Consider the following 7,787-nt stretch of genomic DNA (forward strand, 5'->3'; position numbering starts at 1 on the left):
CCCGGCTGTTCCCAGCACTGATTTATGGGCGAGTTTGGGTTTATGGCCCCTTATTTCTGTGTCACTGCTGGATCTGCAGGTCCCCGTCCCGCCGGGATCCTGGGCAGGATGGGGTGGGGATAATGGGATGGGGATCATGGGGTGGGATGGGGAGGGGGTCATGGGATGGGGATAACGGAGTGGGGATCATGGAGTGGGGATAATGGGATGGGGATAATGGAGTGGGATGGGATGGGGATAATGGGATGGGGATCATGGGATGGGGATCATGGGGTGGGATGGGGATCATGGCATGGGGATCATGGAATGGGGATAATGGGATGGGGATCGTGGGATGGGGATAATGGGATGGGATGGGATGGGATGGGATGGGATGGGATGGGATGGGATGGGATGGGATGGGATGGGGATGATGGGATGGGGATGATGGAGTGGGATGGGGATCATGGGATGGGGATTGTGGGATGGGATGGTGATGATGGGATGGGGATAATGGGATGGGGATCATGGGGATAGGATGGGGATCATGGGATGGGCATCATGGGGTGGGATGGGGATAACGGGGTGGGGATAATGGGGTGGGATGGGGATCATGGCATGGGGATCATGGAATGGGGATCATGGAATGGGGATCATGGGATGGGGATCATGGGGTGGGATGGGGATCATGGCATGGGGATAATGGGGTGGGGATCATGGGGTGGGACGGGATGGGGATAATGGGATGGAGATAATGGGGTGGGATGGGGATAACGGGATGGGGATCATGGGATGGGATGGGATCATGGGGTGGGATGGGATGGGGATAACGGGGTGGGGATCATGGGGTGGGATGGGGATCATGGCATGGGGATCATGGAATGGGGATAATGGGGTGGGACAGGATGGGGATAATGGGATGGGGATAACGGGGTGGGGATCATGGGATGGGATGGAGATCATGGGGTGGGGATCATGGGGTGGGATGGGGATCATGGCATGGGGATCATAGAATGGGGATCATGGGGTGGGATGGGATGGGGATAATGGGATGGGGATCACGGGGTGGGATGGGATGGGGATCATGGGGTGCCTCGGTGGGGTCCCCCGGGGCTGTGGGGTTTGGCTGGAATGGGGATAATAGGTTGGGGATAAGGGGTTGGGGTTCATGGGGTGGGATGGGGATCATGGGGTGGGGATAATTGGGTGGGGATCATGGGGTGCCTCGGTAGGGTCCCCCAGGGCTGTGGGGTTTGGCTAGAATGTGGATAATGGGATAGGGATAATGGAATGGGGATCATGGGGTGGGAATAATGGGGTGGGGATCATGGGGTCCCCCAGGGCTGTGGGGTTTGGCTGCAGTGGGAAGGGAAGTGCCAGAGGATGCAGCTCAGGGTCCCCAAATGCCACGGGGGGATGGAATGGGATTTGTGAGGCTGCACTGCCCAGGAATTGATCATCCATGGATTCAATCCCGATATCTCGGGGTCCTTTCCACGCCCCACAAACCCACAAACCCCAGCAATGGCAGAGCACAGCCTCTGCTTCCTCTTCCGCCCCACAGCCGATCCCTGCCACCCTTTTCCCTCTGTTTTGGGGGTGCACGAGGTGACATTTCCCTCTGCACAGGCCCGTGGTGGCCGTGGTCACACTCCTGGGTGTCCAACAGCAGCTCTGCCCTCACCCCCTTGGTTTCCCACCTCTGCCCTCCCATGGTGCCCATCCACATCCTCCCACTCCGTGCATCCTAAACCCACATTTATCCACCATATCACCAACAAACATTTATCTAAACCCCCAAATTTAGATATATTTTGCCACCCAGGGGTCAGCATTTGTCCTGGTGGTGCCCCCCGAGCCTACCTCTGCCCGCTGCCTCTCCTGCCGTGCCCAGGAAGTCAGCGCTGGGTTCTCAGGAAGTTTCAGCTTTACCGTGCCCCAAAAGCCGCCAGCAGAGTTTGTGACATCGCCGGTGCCACCCCGCCACTGCTGGCACCGTCACCTTGCCCATGGCTTGGTGGCCATGGGACTGAAATCAGATTTAAATCTGCAGAAATCAGGTTTAAAATACCAGCGCTGGTCCATCCTTCGGGAACAGAGCTTTAAAAGGAAAAGGGAGATTTGAGTGGGGATTTTTTTTTTCTCTCTTTTTTTGGATCCCGTTCCTTTTTTCAGCGCGACACACCTTCTTTTTCTCCCTCTTTATTTTCCATGAAGCGCCTCTATTTTTGACTCAATCGGAGAGGAATGCTGTTAATTCGCACAAGTTGGGTGTATAAATATCTATCTAAAGCCGCGAGTGCCAAGGGGAGAAACCTGCGGATCACACAGGGCTGGGTCCAACAGCCCTTGTAGGGCCTGGAGGGGACAATGACAGCTCCGATTGCTGAGCTGCCAAGGGCAGGGCGGGGAGTGAGGAGGCTCAGCTGTTCCCAGTAAGAGGATACCCCGGCCAAAACCCCGGCACGGGGATGTTTTGTGGATATAACCAGGCAACAGGCGGCTCCGGTGTCCCCGGTGTCCCCGGTGTCCCCGGCAGGGCCGGGCAGTGCAGGGAGACAACGCGAACAAGGCGGACTTTGCCCCGGCAAACAGAGCTGGAGGGGTGGAACCGGCGCTGCCAGAGGTGAGGGAAAGGCAGGAGAGATTGGAGAGAGTTGTGAGGCTGCACTGCCCAGGAATTGATCATCCATGGAGTCAATCCCGATATCTCGGGGTCCTTTCCACGCCCCACAAAGCCACAAACCCCAGAAAAGGCAGAGCACAGCCTCTGCTTCCTCTTCCGATCCCTGCCACCCTTTTCCCTCTGTTTTGGGGTGCACGAGGTGACATTTCCCTCTGCAAGGCCCCGTGGTGGCCGTGGTCACACTCCAACAGCAACACCGCCCTCACCCTCTTGGTTTGCCACCTCTGCCCTCCCATGGTGCCCATCCACATTCTCCCACTCCCACATTTATCCACCATATCACCAACAAATATTTATCCAAACCCCCAAATTTAGATATATTTAGATATATAGAGTGGCTGCACAGCCTCTCTGCTGCCCTGGGGCTTTCTCTCCCTTCCTGGTGGATTTTTCCTTCTCGTCATGCTTGGCAGATCTGCCCTGAGGGCAGGGACACCAGCCTGGCACCAGCCTGGCACTGCCACGGCAGCTCCGTCCCTGTGAAGAAAAATAAAAATCTTGCTGGATTTCAGATCCTCCTGTTGGGATTGTGTAGGAGAGGAATGTTGAAAAAACACTGAAATGCTCCAAATCAAGTGTGTCACAAGAAATGCAGATACCTGGGTTCAGGTGCTTGATAAAACAGAGGGATTGGAATCATTCCGTGCTTCTGAAATGCATCAGTACTCTGTAAAAAGAACATTTTGTCCCAGTCTTTGCACGATCTTTAGGGACAGAGTGGAAGGACCAGCCCGACTTTGGGGCTCTGGCAGCTCTGTGGGGTGTTCCACAATGGGATTCCAGCTCTCAGTGGGATTCCAGTGTGGAAGGGATTTAGGAGCAGGAATCTGGCAGTGCTGGCAGTGCTGTGGACTGTCCCACAATGGGATTCCAGCTCTCAGTGGAATTCCAGCAGAGAGGATTTAGGATCGGGGCTCTGGCAGTGCTGGCAGTGCTGTGGAGTGTCCCACAATGGGATTCCAGCTCCCTTCCAGCTCCTGATGGGATTCCAGAGTGGAAGGGATTTAGGAGCAGGGCTCTGGCAGCTCTATGGAGTGTCCCACAATGGGATTCCAGTTCCCAGTGGGATTCCAGCATGGATGGGGTTTAGGAGCAGGGCTCTGGCAGTGCTGTGGAATGTCCCACAAGGGGATCCCAGATCTCGGTAGGATTTTAGTAGAGGGGATTTAGGAGCAGGGCTCTGGCAGTGCTGGCAGATCCATGGGGTGTCCCACAATGGGATTCCAGATCCTGATGGGATTCCAGAGTGGAAGGGATTTAGGAGCAGGGCTCTGGCAGTGCTGTGGAGTGTCCCACATTGGGATTCCAGCTCCCGGTAGAGGGGATTTAGGATCAGAGGTCTGGCAGCACTGGCAGATCCATGGACTGTCCCACAATGGGATTCCAGCTCTCAGTGGGATTCCAGTGGAACGGATTTAGGAGCAGGGCTCTGACAGTGCTGTGGAGTGTCCCACAATGGGATTCCAGCTCCCTTCCAGCTCCTGGTGGGATTCCAGTAGAGGGGATTTAGGATCAGGGCTCTGGCAGCACTGGCACATCCATGGGGTGTCCCACACTGGGATCCCAGCTCCCGGTAGGATTTCAGCATAGGGGATTTAGGATTGGGGCTCTGGCAGCTCTATGGACTGTCCCACAATGGGATTCCAGCTCCCGGTAGAGGGGATTTAGGATCAGGGCTCTGGCAGCACTGGCACATCCATGGGGTGTCCCACACTGGGATCCCAGATCCCGGTAGGATTTTAGCAGAGGGGATTTAGGATCAGGGCTCCCGGGCAGCGCTTTGCCCCGCCTGGCTGTGTTTGCCCAGGGCGCGGGGTGCGGGTGCCAGGTCCGGCCCCTCGGGTGCAGGAGCCGCAATCCGATGGCAGGGAATGTGTGTGTGATTCATCCCTGGTGCCGGGAGCGCTGCCAGGGAAGGTCCCGGCTCCGGGGGCGGTGGCACCGGGTGCCCCTCCTGCCCTGCCCTGCCCGGCCCGACCGGGTGAGGGGTCCCCTGTGACTCCCTGGGGGGATTCACCCCCCTTTGAGGGGTTGGGTGCCGCTGTGCCCTCGGGAATAACCTGGTTCTTTCACCTCGTGCCTCAGTTTCCCCAATAAGAGCTGGACCCTGGAGAGGGAGGGGAGGGTGCTCACGGGGATGGAGGAGGAAGAGGAGGAGGAGGAGTGAAACGTGGGCGTGTGCCCAGCTGGGGCAGGGATGAAAGGAGAGCCCGGAGGCGCCGCAGGGGCCTTGGGATCTGCACGGCAGCCCCGGGGCCACCGGCGCCAGCGGCTCCCGCTTATCTGGGTCCTGCTGGGTCCTGCTGGATCCTGTCGGGTCCTGCCAGGTCCTGCTGGGTCGTGCCAGGTCCTGCTGGGTCCTGCTGGGTTCTGCTGGGTCCTGCCGGGTTCTGTCGGGTTCTACTGGGTCCTGCTGGGTCCTGCTGAGTCCTGCCAGGTCCTGCTGGGTTTTGCTGGGTCCTGCTGGGTCCTGCGGGGTTCTTCTGGGTCCTGCTGGGTCCTGCTGGGTCGTGCCGGGTCCTGCTGGGTTCTGCTGGGTCCTGCTGGGTTCTGCTGGATCCTGCTGAGTCCTGCTGGGTCCTGTCGGGTTCTTCTGGGTCCTGCTGGGTCCTGCTGGTTCCTGCCGGGTTCTGCCGGGTCCTGCCAGGTCCTGCTGGGTCCTGTCAGGTCCTGCCGGGTCCTGCTGGGTCCTGCCGGGTTCTGCCGGGTCCTGCCAGGTCCTGCTGGGTCCTGTCAGGTCCTGCCGGGTCCTGCTGGGTCCTGCTGGGTTCTGCCGGGTCCTGTCGGGTTCTTCTGGGTCCTGCTGGGTCCTGCCGGGTTCTGCTGAGTCCTGCCGGGTCCTCTGATGTGTCCCACACGGCACCCAGGCTGTGCTGACATTCCCCGGGGCTTTTCCCTTCCCAGAAAGGTTCAGGATGCTCCCACAGGAGCGGGAGATGCCTCTTGTGGCCGCCTGTCCCTGTCACCACCATGGGTGATGCTCCTGTGCTGTGCCAGAGCTGTCCCTGTCACCACGATGGATCTGGGAAGGAAAAACCCTAATTGCTGTTTATCCACCCCATTCCGTGTCCCCGACCCCTGAGCAAGGACACCAGTGCCTCCATTTGCCTGTGACATTTTTAAAACCCATTTTTACAACCGAGCTGATCCACCAGCAGCCCCAACGATCGCGGCCCGGGCTCCGCGCTGGCTTTTTCCATGCCCTGGGGCAAGAAGGGCGGAGCAGGAGGGGTTTGGGGCCAGCAGCTCCTGCTCGGGGCTCCGAGGGATGCGGGAGGACCTTGTCCCGGCGTTAATGAGTAATGAGGGAGCAGCCAGGGCTCCGTGTCCCCGCCAGGGCAGGGGAGGGATGAGCCCAGCCCGGCTGCAGGAGCTGCTCGAGGGTGGTGCCATCACTGCCAGCTCATTTTTTGGGTGATTTATTCTGGGTTTCACTCCCCAGGGGTCACCAATTCACTTGGGGGATGTGGCAGAGTCTCTGCCTGCCCTGGGTCTGGTGGGAGCTGCTGTCCTCAGGAAAACCCTGTGATCATCCTGGCCCTGCAAGTGGAAATGAATTACCCAGCTGGGGACCCTGCTGGAGCTTTCTGAGGCTCTCCATGAAGTCCTGGAATTTCTAGGGCTGGGGCAACCTTCCTCTTCACCTTCCTCTTCGCCTTCCTGCTGTTCTTCCCTTGCTCTGATGGGAGCTCCCCCTGCAGTGTAACCGATCCTCTCCCCCTCTCTCACTCTGATTATTTGGACAATGCTCCATTACTCTGTGCAGAAAAATTTTTCAAACTGGTTCTGCTGCCACGCGAGGAGGGGAAAGATGAAAAATGGGATTTTTGAGGGTTTTTTTGAGGTTAATGACTCGGAAATCGGAGCCAGCAGCAGAAAGTCAACACAAACACCTTAACTGGGGATTAGGATCTCCTCAGTGTGGGTCAGCAAAGCCCAGGGAGCAGTGGCACTGTCAGCCCTCATCCTGGAAAGGAATCAACCCCTGGCACCATGGAGGGGCACAGAAATTTCTGCCCAGCTCCTTCCAGTGCTCGTTTCAACCCTGAGTTTGGGTTCAGATGGGTGAAGGGGACACAAAACCCCAGCAAATCCCGACCTTTCCTCCCTGGATTTGGAGCCAAATCCCCATCCCTGGTCACTGCATCCTGGAAGCAGCAGGATGCTCAGGTTTGCACAGCCCACAAGATGCGAGAGCCTGAATCCCACAGGAGATGCTGATGTGCTGGGAAGGCTGAGAGATGGAGAAGCTTCTTGCTTTAGAAACCTTTCCAGGCATTTCCAGCAGCTGGCAAACTCCTCTGGGCACGGGGCCAGGCCCTGGGAGCGTCCGGGAAGGATGTGGCTCCAGCAGAGCCAGCAGGAAACACAGAGACCCAAACCCTGGGAGCCAGGAGGGTGGAAATGCAGCAGAAACCAGCTGGGTTCTTGTTGGGATCCTTCCCTTGGCTTTGGGACGTTCCTGTCACCAACCTGTGCTGCTCCAGCCCAGTCCCGGCTTGTCCCATTGTCACCTCTCAGCTGGATCATGGAACATAAAATGGTTTGTGTTGGAAGGGAACTTAAAATTCATTTTGTTCCAACCCCTGCCATGGGCAGGGACATCTTCCACTGTCCCAGGTGCTCCAAACCCCGTCCAGCCTGGCCCTGGGCACTGCCAGGGATCCACGGGCTGCTCTGGGCACCTGTGCCAGGGCCTGCCCACCCTGCCAGGGAAGGATTCGTGTCCTGAAATCCAATCTAGATCAGATTGGAGTGGCCATGGAGAGCAACACCAGGGCAGTGCAATCCTTCCCCAGATTGCCTTTCCCAGGAGCTCTCCTGGCCTCAGGCAGAGCCTGGAGAGCCGAACCCCCCTCACCCTGTGCCATTCAGTTTTCAGGAGCTGATTCATTATCAGCAGCACGCAGCAGCCTGGCACAGGACGGAGCACGGTGTCCCCCTGGGCGCTGCCGCTGGCGGTGACAGGGCGAGTGTCACCCCCGGGCCATCAGGTGGCGATTGCGGGATGGGAGGGCGAGGGCAGGACAGGGCTGCCAGCTCCGGCTTCCCTCCCGGGACCGGGACCGGGATCCAGGGCCGGGATCCATCTCCAGCCCCCCCCGCCCCGGATGAGCGGAGG

Source organism: Zonotrichia albicollis, chromosome 20 (genome assembly GCF_047830755.1).
Source record: "Zonotrichia albicollis isolate bZonAlb1 chromosome 20, bZonAlb1.hap1, whole genome shotgun sequence".
NCBI lineage: Eukaryota > Metazoa > Chordata > Aves > Passeriformes > Passerellidae > Zonotrichia > Zonotrichia albicollis.